This window comes from Cetorhinus maximus, chromosome 22, assembly GCF_964194155.1.
Source record: "Cetorhinus maximus chromosome 22, sCetMax3.hap1.1, whole genome shotgun sequence".
Lineage (NCBI taxonomy): Eukaryota > Metazoa > Chordata > Chondrichthyes > Lamniformes > Cetorhinidae > Cetorhinus > Cetorhinus maximus.
The window spans coordinates 6,030,223-6,053,247 of NC_135900.1; positions in this window are offsets into that span (position 1 = coordinate 6,030,223).

Consider the following 23,025-nt stretch of genomic DNA (forward strand, 5'->3'; position numbering starts at 1 on the left):
TCGTCTTCACTTGCGCTTTGCTCTCGCCGGACATGACAAGGATCGTCTCGGTGGCCACTTCGCCACCCCCACCTCTCTCTCCCCCCCCACAACCCCCACTGACACACCCACCCCCTAACCCCACCCCACCCAACCCCTCCCCACCCACACGCACATTTATCGGTGCAATTGCTTCACACTGGGCGCCATTCACTAGCTCTTCACTGATGGAGAGAGAGAAAAGGCTTTTTGTGCCCAGTCAGTTTGTCCCTGGCGGCCTCTGTAACAAAGAGTGAGGGTCCTTGAGAAATCTATTCCCGCTTTTATATCAAGTGGTACGTCAAGTTTGATCTCTCCAGGCGTTTCCATGGCTCCCTGACCCCAAAGCAGCCGTTGCATCAGCCACCAATAAATTATTCCGTCCGTCCACGATGTTGACAGAGTAAGGCAGCCAACTAAACTCATTACATGGAGGAGCTGATCCCAAACGTTTTCATTCATTTATTCTCGCGATGTGGGAGTCGCTGGCTCTTATTGCCCATCCTCCTCTCCTTGCCCCTTGAGAAGGTGGAGATAAGCCGCTTACCTCAAACGCTGATAGATGTTGGAAGCAGCCAAGTGGGGTTCACTCGGCCCAGCGTTTCGGGGTCAACTTTGGGAGTCCGAATTCAGTTTAAAAAAACAAGCAGGGATCAAAAAAAAAAGGAAGGATATTGTTTCTCCTGTTGGTCCAGTGCCTGAGGAAGTTTTCTGCACAGTTTTCTTAAATCCCTTCTGCTAAGAGTCTTTCATTTCCTGCCAGGGAAAAGAAAGGATATTAATTGCATTAGAAGCAGTTCAGAGAAGGTTCACTGGGCTGATTTCCGGGATGAAGAGATTGTCCTGCGAGGAAAGGTTGGACAGGCTGGGCCTGTGTCCATTGGAGTTCAGAAGATTGAGAGGTGATCTTATTGAAACATATAAGATCCTGAAGGGGACTTGACAGGGTGGATGCTGAGAGGGTGATTCCCTTTGTGGGAGAGACTAGAACTAGGGGACACCGTTTAAAAATAAGGGGGTGTCCCATTTGAGATGGAGCTGAGAAGATTTTTTTTCTCTCAGGAGGGTTGTGAATCTTTGGAACTCTCTTCCCCAGAGGGCGGTGAATATCTTTAAGGCATAGGCAGATAGATTCTTGACTAACAAGAGAGTCAAAGGATATCGGGAGTAGGTGGGAACGTGGAGTTGAGGCCACAATCAGGTCAGCCATGATCTTATTGAATGGCGGTGCAGGCTCGAGGGCCTGCTCCTGATTCATATGTTTGTATGTTCGTATGTAAAATGCTAAACCATGAACATGAAGTGTGGAGGATTATCATAAAAGCCCACCTACTTCACTTAAATCCTCCTCAGTTGACAGCACGCTCACCTCTGAGTCCGAAGGTTGGCTGTGCAAGTCCCACTCCTGACAACTTGAGCACAAAAATCCAGGCTGACCCTCCAATGCAGTTACTGAGGGCATGGTGCACTGTCAGAGGTGTCATCTTTTCAGATGAGACATTAAACTGAAGCCCAGTCTGCCCTCTCATTTGGACGCGAAAGATCCCAAGGCACTATTTCGAAGAAGATCACAAGAGTTCACGCCGGTCTCCTGGCTGTTTCATACGTTGGTGGCGAGGCCTATCTTATCTAGAGAGACTGTAGCCTGACTCAGGAATTTACTTCAAATTGATTTAGTCACACTATGGGTGGAATTTTCACCTCTGCGGGTGGGGTGGGCGCGCGCCCAACCCGCTCGAGCGTGAAAGGGCACGTGATGATGTCAGGCGAGCATCCCAATGTCAACGCGCACTCGCGCGGTAGATCAGTGGGTGCACGTGGGAATTGGCAGCACGCCCACCGACAATTATAAGACCATAAGACATAGGAGCAGAAATTAGGCCATTCGGCCCATCGAGTCTGCTCCGCCATTCAATCATGGCTGATAAGTTTCTCAACCCCATTCTCCCACCTTCTCCCCGTAACCTTTGATCCCTTTACCGATCAAGAACCTATCTATCTCGGTCTTAAATACACTCAATGACCTGGCCTCCACAGCCTTCTGTGGCAATGAATTCCATAGATTCACCACTCTCTGGCTAAAGAAGTTTCTCCTCATCTCTGTTCTAAAAGGTCTTCCCTTTACTCTGAGGCTGTGCCCTCGGGTCCTAGTCTCTCCTACTAATGGAAACATCTTCCCCATGTCCTATTAAGGCCATTAAAGTATTAATTAACTTAAATTTTTCCTTGCCCATCCAACCTTGCCATTGGCGGGCAGACAAAAAGGCCAAGCGGCCTTTGCATTTTTTTTGGAAACATCATCCATGGGCGGGATGAGGTTTCCAGAGCCACAAGGAGCAGGGACATGTCATAAATGAAATGTTAAGAATGTTCTTTTGTTTTTTGACAGAGTCGCATGAGGGGACATGCTTTTCTTAACATTTTTAAAATCTTTGTTTCTAATTTTTTTAAAGCTCTTCATCTCCCTGAGGCACAGGGGCTGCCTCAGGAAGATTTTCAAGCACTCACCCGCACGCGTGAAGTTCCCCGCTTGCCCTCCACCCCCATGCACCCCTCCCCCAACATAGACAGCACTGAGCGCTGCCTCTCGCGTTTCACGCTGGGTGGGCCTTAATTGACCCGTCAGCATGAAATCGCGGTCCGGCCCTGATCACGGGCAGCGATCGGCTGTCCGACCAACCCCGCCCAGCCCACCCGACATGGGCAAAACTCTTCTCTATGTGTACTATATACACGATGAGCCGCTGAGGACGCGCATCTCTCCTGAGCGCTGCTACGCACAGTCTCTAGCGCACGACTGCTGATGTTTCTGTTCCATCGTGGTCGGCATCACTCATTACCACATATTTTCTCTTAACCCATTATAACCAGGCCGGCCAACGTTTGCCCCTTAATGAACATCGCCAAAACCAGGCTGGGGGCAGAATTTTCCGGCCCCTCCCGACAACGGGATTTTCCGGCCCCGCCCCCCACCCCTCCATTAAAAATTCCGCCCATTATCGGGCCATTGTCATTCGCTGCTGGTGGGATCTTGCTGTGCGCAAGTTGGCTGCCGCCTTTCCTACCTGACGACAGTGCCTCATTCGCTTTGAAGCACTTGCGGGATGCCCAGTGCTCGCGAGAGGTGCTATATAAATGCAAGTCTTTCTTTTTCGGATGGACGGAAACCTGCTCTTCTTGCCTGGTCTTCACCTGTATGTGATTCCGGTCACACATAAATGTGGTGACTCTTAACTGTCCGCAGTTGTATCAAGACACTTCAAGAGGGAGAAGCCACACCACATTCAAACAGGGAAGGGCAATAAATGTCGGCCTTGCCAGCAATACACACATCCAAGGATATATAAAGGTCAAATAGAACGAGCCAATGAGAAGTTTTATTACTGAGGCTATCAAAGTACAATTGGAGCAACAGTAAAGGGGAAAAGATTAGCTTTCTCTTTGCAGTTAGAGACAGGACTGACAAAAAGGTGGAAACAACAACTTGTATTTGTATAGCGCCTGGGATGTAGCAAAAACGCCCCAAAGCGTTTCACAGGAGCCTTTATCAAACCAGAAAATTGACACTGGATCACGTGAAGAGATTTTGGGGCAGGTCACTAAAAACTTGGCCAAAGAGGCAGATTTTGAGCAGCGTCTTAAATAAGGAGGGAGAGAAGTAGAGGGGTTGAGGGAGGGAGTTTCAGAGATTAGGGCCCAGGCAACTGAAGGCACGGTGGCGAATGGGGTGGAGTGATGGAACTCGGAGAGTGCGCAAGAGGCCCGAGCTGAAGGAGCGCAGATATCTCCGAGGGTTTTGCAGGCTGGAAGAAATTACAGAGCTACGGAGGGGGCAAGGTCAAGGAGAGACTTGGGGATGAGAATTTTAAAGATTTATTTATTTTTGTATGTGAAAGGGTGAATTAATTTGCTGAAGTGAGTATGAAAAACACTTGACAATAATTGAACAAAACCATCAACTTCCAGGGAGAAATTTTATAAACGCCTTTTAAAAAATATTTTCAGCAGAGATTGTACAACGCCAACCTGCCCCCCTCCGCCTCCTCAGTCTTCCCATCTCCTCTTTTCCCACTCTCCTCCCGCTTCCTTTTCACCACCATCTTCTCTCGTCCGCACCCCGCCAACCTCTCCCCAGACTCCCCCCAGTCTCCCCCCAGTCTCCCCGACAGCCACACAACATCTCAACCTCCAATTTGCCATGGATATTACCACTGATCACCTTCTTGTTACAGTTAGACACGAGGCTTCTGGTGACTTCCAACCAATCGGAGAATTGAACAGCCTTCAAACAAGTGATATTTCCCAATCAACGTCCCTATGAGTTTTATCTTTGTCATCAATTCTTGACCTACCACATTGGGGTAATCAGAATTCGGTAATGCATTAGTTACAGAGCAGAAGCTGCCTTTTAGTTTGACCTTGCTAATGAAGCTTCATTCCCTCTATCTGTCTCTCTTTGAGAGAGGTTAGTGGGGGCGGTGGCCAGGGGGCGTGAGGGGGGAGGAGCATTGCGTGTGGGGGGATGGGGTTTAACACTCACCCAATGAGAAAGGCACCTCCAATAGTGCAGCACTCAGAATGTCAGCCTGGAACGTGTACTCAAGTCTATATAGTGGGATTTGAGCCCATGGGGCGGGATTTTCCAGCCCGCCCACTGCTGGGATCACCCTGTCCCGCCAAAAGTCAATGGACTTTTGGATGGGCTGCTGAATCTCCCCCAGCGGGTCCCTTCACACCGGGTGTCGGAAAATCCCCGCCACAACCCTCTGACCCAGAGGTAAGTGGGCTCGCACTGACCCACAAGAACAGGCCCCAGGCTCCACGTCAGCCAACAAGCTGCAGAACTTTTTAAAGACCCATCAAGCTAGATGTTTGTTTTCTACATGTGGCTTTTGTGAAGTGCACCAATTTCAACATGGCTTAAGTGCTTTACTCAAGGAAATATCACAGGAGCTTTCTTGCTGCACTCATAAGTGTACATAAATTTCAGTGAGAACATCAAAGAACCGATGCAGAGATGGTGAAGTGGGAATGTTATGATTTGTGAATTCGGCCAGCAGTCATTCTGGGTTCACTAGTTAAACTATTAAGAGCAGTGCAAACCCAGAAGGTAGTGTCCATTCAAGGAGGATAGAACAACCAAGAATCAATTTTATTTTTTAATGAGTATCTTACATTTTGCTGTAGGATGAGGTGGTCCTTTCTCAGCCATGCCTCAGTTCATATCTCTCTGCAGGTCAGAAGATTAAGGGTTCAAGTCCCACTTAATAAAGAGGAGGTATCAAATAGGTTGGCTCTACTTAAAAGTTAATAAGTTGCCAAGACCGAATCAGATGAATCCAAGAATAATGAGGGTAGGAAGGGTGGAAATTGTGGAGGCACTGGCCATAATCTTCCAATCCTTCTCAGATACAAGGGTGATGCCAGAGGGCTGGAGAGTTGCAAATGGCACATCCTTGTTCAAAAAGGGTGCAAGGGTGAGCCCAGTAATGACAGGCCGATCAGTAACCTCAGTGGAGGGAAAGCTTTTAACCTGGGGCAAAATTAATAGTCACTTGGACAAATGTGGATTAATTAAGGTAAGGCAGCATGGATTTCTTAAGGGAAAAATCATTTTCAACCAACTTGACTGGGTTCTTCATGAAGTAGCAGAGAGGGTTGAGAGGGTGCCAAGAGGTGTTTGGTAAAGTGCCACATAACAGGCTTGTCAGCAAAGTTGAAGCCCATGGTAAGATGGACAGTGGCAGCATGGATGCAAAGTTGGCTGAGTGACAGGAAACAGCGAGTAGTGGGGAACAGTTGACTTTTGGACTAGAGGAAGGTTTACAGTGGGGCTCTCCAAGGATCGGCATTGGGACCTATATTGACGACCGAGGTTTGGATTTGCAGATGACACAAAATTGAAGGTGTGGTGAACTGTGAGAGGATAACGATAGACTTCAAGGAGGACAGAGACAGACAGGTGGAGTGAGTGGACACGCGACAGTTGAAATCTAATGCAGGGAAGTGTGAACTGATTCACTTTGGAAGGAAGAGTGAGGAGAGGCAATATAAAATAAAGGGTACAATTCCAAACAGGGTGCAGGAGCAGAGAGACCTGGGGGTGTATGTGAAAAATCATGGAAGGTAGCAGGACGGGTTGAGAAATTAAGGCAAAATACTGCGGATGCTGGAAATCTGAAACAGAAACAAAAAATGCTGGAAAAACTCAGCATCTGTGCAGAGAAAGACGGATTAGCGTTTCGAGTCCGTATGAGAAATTGTTCAGTAAAGCATTTGGAATCCTGGGTTTTATAAATAGGGGCACAGAGTACAAAAGCAAGGAAGTCATAGTGAAACTTTATATAACACTGGTTCAGCCTTATCTGGAGTATTGTGTCTGATTTTGGGCACCACACTTTAGGAAGGATATGAAGGTTTTAGAGAGGCTGCAGAAAAGATTTATGGTTCCAGGGATGAGGGACTTCAATTTTGCTGATAGATTGGAGAAGCTGGGGCTGTTTTTCCTGGAGAAGAGAAGGTTGAGAGGAGATTTGATAGAGGTGTTCAAAACCATGAGGGGTCAGGACAGAGTCAATAAAGAGAAACTGTTCCCATTAGTGGAAGGGTCAAGAACCAGAGGACACGGTCTGGCAAAAGAGCCAAAGGTGACATGAGGTACAATTTTTTTTTTATAAATAGCAGGTGGATAGGTTCTAGAATGCACTGCCTGAAAGTGCGGTGGGGGCAGATTCAATTTTGGCTTTCAAAAGGGAATTGCATCATTAACTGAAGAGAAAAAAATTGAGCAAGGCTATTGAGAAAAGGGGGGTGGGGGTGAGAGGGACTAGCTGAGTCTCTCCTGCAGAGAGCCAGCACAGACAGGACAGGCTGAAAGGCCTCCATCTGTGCTGTGACTGTTCTATGGTTCAGTGCCAGAGACCTGAACTTAAAATCCAGGCTGACGTTACCGGTGCGGTACTGAGGTCGTGCTGCACTGTTGGAGGGCGGGGGGGGGCCTTTCAAACCAGACGTTAAATTGAAGTCCCGTCTGATCTCACAAGCGGATGTAAAAGACCCTCAGTAGTTTGAAGAGTTTGATTTTACTTCCCACTGATTTCACTCTCCACCCAGTCTTACGCTATGTTGAAGTCTGAGATCACGGTTTAAAAAGAGGCCAACTTAAACCCATTGGTGAGGATTTTACAGCCCCTCCCGCCCGACGGGATATTATGGTCCCGCCGAACTAAACTTGCCAAGCTTGCCGCGTCTGCCAGAGAGGGTGGGGGTGGTGGGGGAAAACACAAGCCGCAGCGGGGCTGACAAACCCCGGCCATTATTCCCTGGTACAGGTCAATGATTTCGCAAGGACCACCACGATTTTGTCACCGAAAGACTCGGGGAGGTTTGCTGGTTTAAAGGGAAATTAAAAATCTGAAGCCTTTCTGCTCCAGTATTTGAGAAACATTCATGGTCAAGGACAGGGATTCTTTGAGGCAGTGAGAGGATTTGTGATAAATTATTGCCTGTTACCATAATGGGCGTCAGCAGTGAGAACACATTCTGAGAATGAGCATCAATCCAACAAGGTAAAGCTGGCCAAGCACAGGTTCCGATTGTCATGATTTTAGTAATCAAATCACGTAACAAGTTAAATATCAGTTGATTTGTTTGGTGCTGCCTGTTTCAACCCTGTTCCTGTGTGAACAGTTCGAGGCAGTCAATTCTAGTTTTATTGCCGTCTGAGATCACGGACTTAAAATAAATTAACTATGTTCCTGCTTCTGTGAAAATCCAAGTAATATTTTAGCATTTTCACAATTACTGATCATGGCAAGAATTACATCCAAAAAGCAGAATTAGCCTGTGTTTACAGGGCTGCAAATGATGCTGCAGTTTCACTGCGAACGCAGTTAACCCCAGAGTCAGGACCCAATCCGACACGAGAGTAAATCAGGGAAAAGGTCCCACGAGAGATAAGCCTTTGCATTTTCCACAAAATTAGATCAGGTCTCAGCTGAAGATATGCACTCGCCCAAGTTTAGATTGGAGCAAAGTGTCGGGTAAAAGGGTTTAGTCTCTGAATGAAAATTCTTCCAGTTTTGGAAGGAAAGGTGGTGATGTCAATCTTGAGGGTCGTATAACGATTGACCAATGCACTGCCGTCCATTTTGTGCCCCTGCTGAAGTGGAATTGTAACCAAATATCACCACCGTGTCCATCTCGTGGTCTGGAATCTGTTCTACATGACTTACACCGACCGCCAATAAGGCGACTCTCAAAGTCGCTTATTCCCGATGGTTCCGTGATTTAGCCTCCACCCAAACTCCCAGAAACATATTCATCACCTTTACTGAGGTTCAGGCCTCCTGGAAATCTCATTTACTGATTTAGTTGTAATCCAGTGAAACCCTTATCCACGTCACCACTCCTCCCTACCCAGTTTCCCCCTTCAAGAACTATTTGGCATTAAGTCACACTCCCCAACCCCTGCCATTATTCATTGGATCCTGTCCCTAATGCCCGCTATTCAAAGTTCCGGTCCTCACCTAGAGGTTCCTCCATTCTCTAGGGCCTCTGCTTCATTCTGCAGTCCAATGTACCAGCAGGTATCCTCCATGAACAATTGGCTCAGATCAAAGACTCAGAATTCTGCAGCGAGTAGCTCACCTCCTGACTCCGCAAAGCCTGTCCACCATCTACAAGGCACAAGTCAGGAGTGTGATGGAGTACTCTGCACTTGCCTGGATGAGTGCAGCTCCAACAACATTCAAGAAGCTCGACACCATCCAGGACAAAACAGCTTTCTTGATCCGCACCCCATCCAGAACCTTCAACAGTCACTCCCTCCACCACCGACGCACAGTGACAACAGTGTGTGCCATCTACAAGATACACTGCAGGAATTCACCAATAGGTCCTTCGACAGCACCTTCTAAATCTGCGACCTCTACCACCTAGAAGGACAAGGACAGCAGATGCATGGGAACACCACCACAAGCAAGTTCCCTTCCAAGCCACACACCATCCTGACTTGGAACTACATCATTGTTCCTTCACTGTCACTGAATCAAATTCATGGAACTCCCTTCCTAACAGCACTGTGTGTCGTACAAAGGGTTTAAAATTAAAAGATTTATTACCGAGAAGAAGAAAAACTTAAACATTATGGTTACACTGTAGAAACAGTCTTACAAAACATTCCCCAAAAGTACCTACTTGGTCAGAACACATAAGTAAACCACTTGGCAAGAACTCCCTTAGATTTTTAACCATAAAAATCCAGTAATATTGCCCAAAGCAAAAAACTGCTGCTACCTTAATAAAGTATACCACTCGACTTCTCACTCTCTTCTACTCTGCTGTGGCACCGAAGGAAGTTCAGAAACAGACTGCTTTCTGAAAACAAAAACTTTTCTGGCTTGAAACTGGATGACTGCTTCAAATTCATAACTTTTCTCAGCACAGAGGTGGTTTCAGGACATCTCCTCCACACAGCCACCTACAACTCAACTTAACATCTCTTCTTAAGCATCTTTTTTTTCCCTTTCATCCTAGACTCCATTATCCTAAGCACCTCTTTGAACTCAGCTGTTCCAAAATCTAAAAATCTTTCATGTCTTCCTATTGCTCCCACTTTCGCATCACATAAAATTTATTAACTTTCTCTTGTTTACAATATGAAAACTTTGTCAGTTGTAAACGTCCCTTAAACTCCCGTTGAAATTTAAGAGCTGTAAAGTCAAGTCCTCACCTATCACCTAATGCAAATTTTAAAGCTCAACTTATTCACTTGTAATTCCAACTTCACCATAGCCTCTCATTACAAATGCATGCATCTAGCTCCTTTACCTTTCATCTCTCAGTTCCCACAGACAAGCTGTCTTTACTAACCTTCCCCCAGTTTAATTATTCATGGACACATGTGCACACACACACACGCATGCACACACGCACAGCCTTCTTTACTGAATACCATCATCTTCCCAACGATATTACAATAATAACATCCATCCTCATACCCCACACCATAGGTAGTAGTGCAGATGATATAATGGTCAGACAGGGCATAAACAAAGAGACGGTGACATATGAAGAGGTTATAAAAGCCTTTGATACATATTTCAGCCTTAGAACAAATACCCATTATAAAAGGGGTGACATTCAATAGGGGGACCCAAAGACCGGGCAAGAGCGTAGATTCCTTCATTAACAACTTATACCAACCAGCTGAGAATTACAAATGTGGAGCCCTGAAAGACAAATTAATTTGGAATGGCATTGCTGTGACAGTCTTAGAGGAGACTTTATAAGATTTTCTGCATTCAAGGGAGGATTTAACACTATCACAGTTTGTGCAGTTAACAAGGCTGGCAGAAGTTAGAAAGCAAAATTGTGTATTTATTCGAGGCAAGAAGATCTTGGAGAAGAATGACCGGCACAGTGCAGTTTGTAAGACGCAGAAGTAGCTGGCGGCTAGTATCTATGTGCACATTGGTGAGGGCACTTCACACTCGCTTGAGGTGCAGGCGGAGGCAGGGAGTGCCCAGGGCGCCGGCAGTCAGAGGAGAGCAGGAGACCAGGGCAATGCTCAGTTGAAGGCTGATGTTGGGCCTTTGGAGTCATCTATTAGGCAGCGATGCTGGATGCCCAGCGAGATGTGCGGGAGGAACTGGCAGAGATCCATGAGGGTCTGCGTGCCATGGTCTCCGTGATGGAGGAGTCCATGTGGAGCATCACCATGGTGTTGACCCTCATGGCCGAGCGCAATGTCTCCTCCATAGAGAGAGTGGCGACTCTCATGGTGAGGCAGCTCCAGGGACAGACTCAGGGGTTCCTGGGGTTGTGCTCGGACCTGCAAGGCCACACACAGGCACTGACCTCAGATGGTCAGTGTCAGTGAGGGAGATGGATGAGACACCCAGTATCCCAGCTAGATGCCCGTCCATCAATGGTGAGCAGGGAGGTCCAGGTCAACCTTATGTTGGCACATGAGCTGCTTGTCGTCTCTCCGGGCTCCTCTCAGGGCGCTCTGGATGATGGCAGCAGCTCCTCCGCCCCTCTGCCAGTGACCGTGGTATCTGATGAGGCTGCGGTGACTGGGGAGATACCAGCCGTGGCACCGGCCACTCCCTCCCAGGCGGGGCCAGCACTGGCTCCACTGGCCAGAGGACGATCGCCAAGGTCATCAAGGGCAACAGGACAGCAGAGTCAGCAGCTGTCTCCAATGCTGGTGCCAGCGAGGGGGGAGCACCCAGACGTAGCACCTGTAAATGTAAGTTAAAGGCATCATGAGCACAAGAGGGACAGGTCACGGATGATTTTATGTTCATTTATGTTTACTTTACATATACTGGTCTGGGGTTGAAGACCAGAAACGTTTATGTAAATATTATTGAACTGTCAGAATGAAATAAATTGTGTTATGGTCATCATGGCCTGAGTAAGCTTCACCTTTGTATTTTATCGGTGCGGGGAACGCCAGTATGTAATGCTGGATGTAGATGGCTCTGAACTTTATTGCACAGGCACTGAGTGGACTTTGTGTTCAGATGAAAGGGTCCTTTCAGACACCCGGGATGGAGGCGGCAGCCCTGGCATATAATTGAATCTGATCTTTGGCAGCCTAGCTGAAGGAGCGTTGGATCAATGTGTCCCTGGTGTCCCTGTCTCCCTGGAAGTTACCGAGGTCTGGCTCCATGTCCTCAGCGTTCTCCTCATCGTTCTCCTCTTCTGACTCACTACTGGACTCATCACCTGTGGCCTGTGCAGCTGAGTCAAGATCCTCTTCCTCCAGTGGGTCCCCCCTTGTCAGTGCCAGATTGTGGAGTGCGCAGCATGCAACCACTCTCAGTAATACCCGCTCTGGGGGGTATTGTAGTGCTCCCCCTGAACTGTCCAGGCATCAGAAGTGCATCTTGAGAAATCCAATGGTCCTTTCCATCACTGCCCTTGTGGAGGCATGACTCGTATTATAATGCTTCACTGCCTCTGTTCTTGGGTGGTTGAGAGGTGTCATGAGCCAATTCTTCAACAGATAGCCCTTGTCACCCAGCGGCCATCCATCCAGTCGGGCTGGAGCACTGAAGAACCTCAGCACCTGGGAGTGTCTCAGGATGTAAGCGTCATGGGAGCTGCCTGGGTACCTTGCACAGACTCGCAGAATCTGCATCCTGTGGTCACACACTATCTGCACGTTCATGGAGTGGAATCCCTTCCTGTTGACGAAGGCACCCGGCTGACCCGCTGGTACCTCGATGGCCACATGTGTACAGTCAATTACACCCTGGACACGGGGGAACCCAGCAATCACTGCAAAGCCTCTGGCTCTCTCAGCCTGGCTGGCCTCATCCGTACGGTAAATAATAAATGTTAGTACCCACCTGAACAGAGCTTCTGTCACCAGCTTGACACAACTGTGGACAGCTGATTGGGAGACTCCACACAGATCCCCCACTGACCCCTGGAAAGAGCCGGAGGCATAGAAATGGAGGGCCGCTGTGACCTTCAGAGCCACTGGCATGGGGTGTCCACCCACACAGTCGGAGCTGATCTTAGGGCTGATCCTCTGACAGATGGAGGTCACAGTCTCCCCGGAGAGGCACAGCCTCCTTCAGCATTGCACCTCGGACATATTGAGGTAGCTGCATCGCCGCCTGTAAACCCTGGCAGCAGGACAGTGGCGTTTTCTGTGTCCCCTTCCACCTTGGACTACCTGCTGGCCCTGCACCCCTTGTGCCTGCGCCTCTCCTCCCACAGGGCCCTCCCTTGGAAGCTGCATTGGGACACCCGGCCTCCTCTCCCTTCTGCCCCTCTCTCCCTCCTCAGAGGAGGTGCCATCAGCGGAGACCACAATCCCCATTTCCAGGGTAAGGGAAGGTTGTCTGATACCTGGAAGGGTCCACACGGTCTTGGTTCTCCAGACACCGATCGAGTTCTGAAATAAAGCCTGGAAATGCTAAGAAGAAACCACAAACAGAAAAGAGGCTGCCAAGTGCCAATAAGCAACCAGTAGCAAACTTTCTCCTGCACTCCTCACACGGGCAATGCTGCCGACCCTTTCCATCCCGCCCGCGGATGAGGTTTTTGAAAATGTCGGCTGGCCGCCTGCCTGTTTTGCCCGTGCGACGAGCGCGAAAATTGCACAGGCGAGAAAAATAAAAAAAATCAGCGTCAATCGGACTGTTAAAGGGCCTTAAATGGTCTCTTAATCTCTTCATTAATGGCGGGTGCGGCTCCGGTGCCTATGAGCGCCCGCCGACCGAAATATCACGCGAGTGAGCGACGTCATCACGCGCAATCTGATGCCCGATCGGGTGGGACGCACTCCCTCCCCCAGGGGATGTAAAACCTTACCCGTTATGGTTAAGGGAAAACGGTTATGATAAAACAACAGCGCACACAACGACGTGAAATACGGTAGGTTAAAGGCTCGATGCCAATGGGGGAAGGTGGCGGTGAGAAATTAAGCTGACCTATCATTGGCCTTGACAGTCCTGTCACTCCACTGCTCCTGTGACTGAGCGTGTTTCTCCAGCTCTCCGCATCGGTGTTTGACACCACCATGTTATCGAGCAATCTCGTCTTTTCTAACAGGAGCTCATTTATTTTAATTACAGTTTACAAGTCACACTTGCAATTAACACCGTGGATTCAATCATGTGGAAAATGAAGGACAAGATGACTTGCAATTCAAGTTTCCAGGTTCTGAAGTATTTATAACAACGTGTCACCTCAGTCACCCCAACCCGTGGCATTATCATTGTCCACTGCTGTCCCAGTGTGATGGATCAGGAACATTCAACATGTAAAGATCGGTAAATAAAGGCCACAACCCTATGATCACCAACATTTTATCAGACTCTCCACGAAGATTGCAGTCAGCTCTGATAGATAATAACTTAACATCCCACACAGTGTAATTCAATTTTTACAATTTACGTAAATTAATTTGAATTCAAATGAACTCAAAATGGTTTCATAATTTGATTACCCTGTCACTGGAATCTGCAGTTGGTGGCTAATTATGTTTACAGGAATAATTCTTATTGGTTCAATAAAAACAACTTCTCTTCACCTTTAAAATGAAGCAATTAAGGACCTGACAGAGCTGAATATGAAATTAAACAGACCGCAAAGGGTATTCTACTGAGTGAGTTCAGGAGGGAAAAGGGGAATACAAATAAAGAGCTTACATTTATATGACATTTCAACACATCCAAAGCATTTCACATCCAGCGAGTACATTTCTCTAAAAAAAAAAGCAATAACCTTCTTTGAAATGTAGTCCCTGTGCTTATCTAAGTTAGAACTTGTCTACAGACAAATTCTAACAATCAATGAGTAGGGAAGCTATTTTTGATTGAAAAAGATCAAACCTAAGACCCTGGGGGAAGAACACCCCTGCTCATCTTCGAAATAATGCCCTGGGCTCTTATACGTCCGCCTGAGAAGGCAAACGCGCATCTGAAAGACAGCCCCTCCAACAGTGCAGCACTCCCTGGGCTGATGTGTCAGCCTGGGTTCCACGTTCACTCACGATTTCCTGCCCTATTCAATAACGTCCTCACGCTCACGGGGCAGAATTTAAACGCCCTGCCCCGGACAGGTTTGGAGGCGTGGAGGGGAATTTAAATCGGCAGGGGAGGGCACACCTCCGCCAAAATTAAGTCCGGGGCGGGAAGGCTAGGCCGACAGCCTTCCTGATCCTTGCCAACTCCCCGCCAACTGTTTTCCCATCTGCGGGTGGTCTGTAAAATTCAGACCCCCCACCCTCCCAAACCCCCACAGCTCACCAGCTCAGGCCTCTAAATTTCAGATTAGAACCCGAGCAGCACATCTAAAGCAGGCCCAGAGGCCACATATTTAAGGCGATTGGCAGAACCGGCGGCAAAATGGAGGAAAGACATTTTTTTGCACAGAGAGTTGTCATGATGTGGAACGCGCTGTCTGAAAAGGGCATTGGAGGCAGGTTCCATAATAAAACTTTCAAAAAAGAATTGAATAAATATTTGAAGGAGAAAAATACTGCAGGGCTTTGAGGACTAGTGTGACTAATTGGCTAGATCAAAGAGCCCGCGCAGGCATGACAGGTTGAATGGCCTCTTGCTGTGCCATTCTGTGATTGCATGACCACTTCCTTCCTGTGGGTTCCCCACTCACCCACTCAAAAGGGGCAGGTTAACTTTAAGACACAATGGAAGGGTAGGGGGAAATCATGGTTTCAGGGATGGGGGTTGGGGAGGGGGGATAACTTACAGGCTTGATTTTAACTCATTCTTCCCCCCACCCCTAACCAGTTTGTGTCAGTCAGGGGTGGATAAATGGCACCAATGAGTGGAAAAGCATTGAACGTGTCCCAACATTCACAGAAAAGGCTCATCAACCAAACAGCTCAAAAATTCTTTCTGCCACAGATACCAGGGCACTGAGGGTAAGCATAGAATCACACAATGTTTATGGCACAGGAGGCAGCTATTCGGCCCATTGAGCCTCAGTAAGAGCAACTCAGTTAATCCTAATCCCCCACCTTTTATCCCTAGCTCTGCAAATCTTTTCCCATCAAGTGCTTATCCAATTCCGTTTTGAAGGCCACTGTAGTGTTCAATTGTGTGTTTGATTATTTGAATCTGTTTACTGTTGATGCTCACTATGCTTGATTGACTAAGCCTGTACGTGGATTCAGAGAAAAGTAAACAAAGCTGTCCAAAGAGCTGGAAGCTGCTAGAAGCAAGGTGTAGTCAAATTAAAGCTTTGTATAGAACTCTGTAAATAAAGTTCCTGCACATTTAAAAACTGGTGTCATCTCTGCGTAGATCCGAGAGATAAAAGGTACAACAGTCACGATTGAATTTCCTTCCACCAAACTCTCCGGTAGTGCATTCCAGATCCTAACCACTCACTGCGACAAAATGGTTTTCCCTCATTTCACCTTTGCAGAAAAACAGGAAGTCAGATTCCACCAAATGTTCTGTTAGCTCCACTAATCGTATGATGAGGATAAATGAGTCTGAAGCCAGCCTATCCCTTAAAACTGGTTTATTTCCAAGACAACAAAGTAACAGACTTTCCCAGCTCCCCCTCCCCTCAGTGTTCCCGCTGTCCCCATTTATAATCTTTAGAACAATCTACCCAAGCGGAGTTGGTGTATTTGGTGACCGCTTTGGTGCCTTCAGGATGTAGCGTGTTTGGCCAGTTCCCCGGGCAGCATGAGGCGGACGGCGCTCTGGATCTCCCTGGCCGAGATGGCGTGGGCGCTTGTTGTAGTGAATGAGGTGTGAAGCCTCGGAGGTGATGCGCTCGAAAATGTCGACAACGAAGGAATTCAGAACACGCATGGCCTGGGATGAGATCCTGGTGGAAGGGTGGACCTGGGTAAACACCCTGTACGCGTAAGTCTGCTCGCGAGATTTTTCTCTGCTTCTTAGGCAGCTTCTTGGTGACTTTAGTCAGGGACTGTTTCGATGCCTTGCACCCCAGCCACCACCTCAGGGCATTGCACTCGACCCATTTACAGGTGGACCAATACCCATCACCTGTTTAACAATATAACCACCATTAAACCTTTCCAACTGCCTTTTAACAAAGCGATTGCCTTTGGACCTTAACAAGGTGATAAATAAGACATGGACAGATTCTCCTCTTCTTTTAAGTTAAAGCTTTTGAAAATTCAGGAACAATTTTTCAAATTAAAAATAAGGAAACAAAATCATCCAGAAGCAAGCATTCCTTTCTGTACAACAATCTGATAGTCGGTGACTTGCGTCAACCCATCGCATCTTAGAGATCTCTCTTCTCTCTAACATTTCTTTTATGCTGGCTGAGTCTATTCTTAGCCTTTTCTCAGTGACACTTTTTGTTGAATGAACATTATCCCAAAGAGCTCGGTTATCAACATAGCAGTCTTTGGGCAAACTTTTCTCAGGTTGCCCCTTGCGTAGCATTTCCATCAGTATACTGGATAAGTAAACTCCCATATCCATTGCTTCTACTAAGGCTAGTGTTTCAGCAGCTAAGGTGCTTTTAACTATCCTTATTACTTTCTTGGCCTTCCAAGCTAAATGGACATTTGTTATCCCTTCCCACCATGAATGTTATAAACCTCACTTGCTGGTCTACCCATCCAGTAGATTGGCTTGCGCGTCATCACTAGACACGACCAACCTCATATCTTCTGGATCACCGGAGGCTGGGAACCTGAGCGCGCACTTTTCCGAATTCAATTTCTTTGATGTTTTATTGGATCTGAGAATTTCCTCAACTGTGGCTTGTTTCATTACAGCACTCAGTCACAATACATCATAACTACAATACATCAGGTCTAGTCTGAGTGCACAGCCAATTCAACTGTCCAATCAAACTCCTTAATTGGTCTGTTTCTTCCTTGGATACAGGATTCTGTGAGGATCTAGCCCGATTTATAAGGGATGTGAGTGACATTTTCTAAATAAGACTGTTGATCCAAGGTCAGTCCCGACTGCTTAACGTCTAACCTTATGTATTTAAATACCCCAGAAGCCTGATTTCCAACCCTAAGTTCCTTCTTTATTTTTTCGATCACTCAAGGCTTAAATTCTACAGAAACAACTCATAGAAAAATCATCAAAATGCTTGAGAGAGGTGCCTGCTAACTTCCCCTTGTGACACCAATAGAACATTGCAGGGCCTGCCTTTAGCTGAATACAACATGTTGTTTTCAACATGACTCACCTAACTGAAATACCATATCCTTGACGCATCATTCAACCCGTAAACACTCCTGTTTCATTTCTGCAGCTTCCCTTCACTAGCACCAGCTTCTTTAAGCGGTTTCAAAAACACTTCCCTTTGAAATTTTTCACCCGGCAAAAAATGCAGCTTTTATCTCAATCAATTTACAATCTCAGGAATATGTTGCTAAGAAAATCTTTAAGCTCACTCTTCCTGCAGTAGGGGAGACCGCTCCGACACCTTGATCACCAGGACTTTCTTCAAAACCCCGAGCCACTAGTCTGGCTGTGGCCTCATACATGTCACCAGGGAGTACCTTTTCTGTGCATATCCACCTGTGTGATAAGGCTGGCTGTCCCCTGTCTGGAGATTTCAGCGTATACACCAAATTCTTCCCAACTCTTTTCATTTGGCTTCCTTTATTGACTTATCTTCCAATTTGTTAGCAGCTACTAAAACTTCTGGATCCAAGGGGTTTCTCCTCCTACTGGCATTCCTAACCCGCTCTATGGTCTTTGTCCTTGTCAAACCACAACCTCTACTCACCCTCCTCTCTCTTTATGGATTACCGCTACACAATCTCTCCGGCATGGGGACCAGAGTCCCTTTCGCAATGCCATGATCTTTTCCGAGGATCGTGACTATTTCCCGGTCCACTTCCAGAACTCCTGCTGTGTTTTCTGGCCTTCCACATTTGTACCTCATTTTTTGCCAATCCATGGATCTTAACTCCTGTCCTTCATCCTGCACATTCAGCCAATGTTTGTATTTGCCTGTGAATTTTCCTGCTCTCCCTACAATGGTGGCATCACTCCACACACTGGTCCCCACTGGCATATAAGTTACTCTTGTTCCTACTTTGGGTAGTTGCCCTTTTGGATGAATAGCCTTATCCTGTGCTTCAGTGTTACTTTGTTCATAGTCAGTTAGCCCTCTATCGGCCATAGTCTGCTCCTCATAACTGCCCAATATATGCATATGTGCAGGGCTTGGTGTCTCTTTGCTTTCTATGTCCTAGGTATAGTCGGTGCCAATTAACCTCGAAGAATGTACCCTAACAGTTTGATTACCATGTTGTACAGTCAGTGTCTTTCTATCACTGCCTGTAACTTTACCAGGTGCTCAATTTTTTGTAATATACCATGCCTCCTTGATTAAAGCGTGTTCCTGATGGCCTTATGCGATGCCGTAAACCTTGCTGAATTTTCTCCAAAACCTCAGCTTTAATGAAAGCTTTCCCGCCTGCATCCAAGTGATCAGAAAAAGTAAAGCTAATGCTAGTCCCTTCCAGAGCAGAGGAGCATCTGATAGCACTGAGGGGAACTTCAGATTCCTTCTGTACTCCAAATGCCATGGACTGTACCCCACCCCCCACCGCCCCCAAATATTTACAAAGAGTTCTTTGCTTGTACCGTCCATGCCAGTGCCATTTATAATCCAGTCGATCAGCCAGTATTCTATGTGACGTTGTCCAACACTGCCTGATTCTTTTCGCAAAGACCATTGCTGAATGGGCTCTTTGTCACAGTATGCATAACTATGATATTCAAATTTTCACACATATCCCGAAATTCTTTATTCGCAAATTCTCCACCATTATCCATCTGGAATTTTGTTGATGTTCCTAATCTGGTATCCGTTCATTTCTCCATGGCTTTATTAACAACGGTCCATTTGTCCTTACCATGTATTACCGCAAATAGGCTAAACTTGGTCGCCATATCTATAAAGTGTAGCAAAAAAAAAAATACCCCTATCCTTGTCCCATACTTTTAAGCCGATTGCCACTGTGTTGTTAAATTCCCCTGCCAGTGGCAAACTCACAACAGAACGAGGCGGTATCTTTTGATATTTAACACAAGCGTCACCCAGCCGTGACTTGCTCAATAAGGCCGTTGTATTCTTCATCAACCACTCCAGAATCTTGCAGTGCAGCTTTCAGTTTTTGTGGCAGCTTCAAAATAGTCCCCTTTTTGTCCACCAAACTCTTATCTCCAGGAGTCAACAAGACTGCTTGAACTCTTGGACGAGAAATGTCTGGCCCCTTTAATGACGGGCAGTCATTATGCCTACGGTCACCGTCCCAGACCCACTTTTTGTCTCTGCTCTCAAATTGGCTAAAAGTACGACCATCGTCAGGCTGCCTATCAGCAACCCCACCTTTGTGCGGGAAACTGCGTTTAATATTTTGTCGACCTCGAAATTCGACCATTGTGTGCATCCTCCATCCTTTCCTTTGCACAGAGTTGTCGTTATTCAATAGGGAAGTGGGTGAAAATGACTGCCTTCCCAAAAGCTTTTCAGGGCAGCAGCCATTCGGTCTAACAACGAGTTCTTTGCCATTTAATGGAACCCCTGTCAATACCAAAGTTTATCCATTTGAGAAACACGTGCACAATCGAGTAACTTAAAAGCCAATGCAGACTCTTTTTCAGTCTCTTATACCACTTATCAAAGTCCATGATATATTCCGCCATGGGCTGATCATCCATTTTCTTAAAGCTATCAAAGGTTGACCTAGTTGCATATGCTTCCAACAAATCATCCTTTTTGTGAAACTTATCCAGAAGCTGTGACAGAAGGATCAATCCCTCTTCAGAGTCCAGGTCATCCACAACCAATTCTGAAAATACCTTACTCCAAATCTTACTTTTTGCTGGTAATGACAAAGCCAAAGCCATACCTTGCTTCTTTCTGGGTATCGTGGTAACCCGTGTCCACATCTCGACTTTATTTTTCCATTGCTGATCTGGCTCCAGTTCCAAAAAGAAATCGGTGGGTAGTCAAAACCTAAGATTTTGCAATATCCTTCCGCCATTCTGTAACTGAGTTTGTCAGTAGCGGTATGATTGCTTTTCTCTGAGGACAGAGACAAAAAATCTTTGTATTCAGCAACCAGTCACCAAAGCTTAATGCTCATTCTCTGCTACCATGTCAGTTTCACTAGTTGTAGTGATGAGGATGAATGAGTCTGAAGCCAGTCTGTACCTTAAAACAGGTCTATTTTCAAGACAGCAAAGTAACAGACTCTCCCAGCTCCCCCTCCCCTCAGTGTTCCAAATGTCCCCATTTATAACTCTTTCGAGTTATCAACAGTCACAGATTGTAACTCTTTCGAGTACATTCACAGTTCTTGGTTTCCGGGAGTGGGACATGAACCCACAACCTTCTGACTCAAAGGTGAGGGTGCTATGAACTGAGCCACAGCTGACACCTCCCATGGACCAATGCCCATCACCTGTTTAACAGTACAATTGCCTTAACAATGTCTGTGGAAAGGAAGACAGAGTTAACGTTTCAAGTGTGACTGTTCATCAGAAGAGTCTTGATGAAGCGTCGTACGGACTCGAAACGCTAACTCTGTCTTCCTTTCCTCAGATGCTGTCAGACCCGCTGAGTTTTTCCAGCAATTTTCTGTTTTCATTTCAGATTTCCAGCATCCTCAGTATTTTGCTTTTGCCTTAACAATGTAATCACCATTAAACCTCTCCATTTAACAAAGTGATTGCCATTGGACTTTAACAATGTGATCAATAAGACATTGACACATTCCATTGACAGACTCCAAACTGCCAGAGGTTGTTACTGCACAGGAAATAAAGCAGCCAGTCAGATGGCACATACAGCACTGCACACCAGCTTGTGAATGTGGTGTATGCTGTGAAAGATTTAATTGATCTAATCCCCTCGCCAGCAGTCGAAGATACAGTTAAACAAGGGTCACAGTCGGACAGTGAGAAACACCTTCTTACATCTGTATCTGTAACTAAGTAACTTCAGTGGTTCTTTGCCCTTATCACAATCTCTAGGTGTTTCACACCTATTCCAAGCTCATTTCGTCTTCCCCTGCACATCACTCAACAACAACAACAACAACTTGCATTTATTTTTATAGCGACTTTAACACAGCAAAACATCCCCAGGCACTTCACAGGAGTGTGTATCAGACAAAATTTGAGACCGAACCTTTTTAAGGCAATATTATGACCGGTGGCCAAAGATTTGGTCAAAGGGGTAGACTTCAAGGTGCATCTTAAAGGAGGAGAGAGGTGGAGAAATGTAGCAAGGAAGTTCCAGAGCTTAGCGACCAGTCATCTGAAATCACAGCCACCAAAGGGGAGCAATTAAAATCGAGGACACACAAGAGGGAAAAATTGGACGAACGCAGATATCTCAGAGGGTTGTGTGGCTGGACTAAGATAGGGAGGAGTGAGGCCAGGGAGGAATTGAACACGAGGGTGAGAATTTTAAAAGTGACACCTGGCTGGGCCAGGACCCAATGTAGCACAGGGGTGTTTGGTGAACCGGGGACTTGGTGCAGGTTAGGATACAGGAAGCAGAGCTTTGAATGTGTTTAGGTTTACAGGGGGAAGAGTGTGGGAGGCTGGTCAGGAGATTGGGTCTAGAGGTAACAAAAACATGGATGAAGGTTTCAGCAGTGGATGAGCTGAGGCAGGGACAGAGTCAGATGATGTTACGGAGGTGGATAAAGGCAGTCATAGTGACGGGGTGGAAATATAGTTTGCAGGCTCATCTTGGGTTTAATGAGACACCAAGGTTGTGGACAGTCTTGTTCAGCATCAGAGAGTTTTCAAGGAGAGAGATGCAGTCGGTATCTAGGGAACAGAGTTTGGGGCGGGGTCTGAAGGCAATGAATTCACTCTTCCCAGCATTTAGTTGGAAGAAATTACTACTCATCCAGTACTCGATGCCAGATAAGCAGTCTGACAAATCAGAAGCAAGGAAGCTATCACAAAAGGTGGTGATGAGATAGTGTTGAGTGACGGCAGGGCACATGAGGAACTGAGGTGTTTTTGGATGATTCTCACCAATCTCTGGGTAAAGAAGATCCTTCTGAATTCCCTATTCAATTCTTGATGACTGATTTATATTGCTGGCCTTTAGTTTTACTCTTTGTCTACCATCAGATGGAGGGTTTGTCACCATTATCTCCACCTGTGCACCAACCTTTGTTTGCCCATGTAAAAGATGATGATCACTCCTGCAGCCCTGGCAATGATATTCTGGAGCATGTGTCACGTGGAGAAAAGTTATTTCTCCTGGGGGATTTTAACACAAGAGTTGGATCAGACAGATTTTCTTGGCAAACATGCCTCGGTCACCGTGTGTTAGGAAATAGAGATAGTTTAAGTAAGTTATATTAGTATTTGGGTGTGTTAGGAATAAGATATATCTTTAAGTTTAAGTTTTAGCTTTAAGTTAAGTTTAATTTGTATTTCTGCATTTTTGTGTTAAGAAAAGGGGGAACGTTGAATTTTAGTTTCACTTTGAAAAATGTCTGCATCTTAATGAACGTTT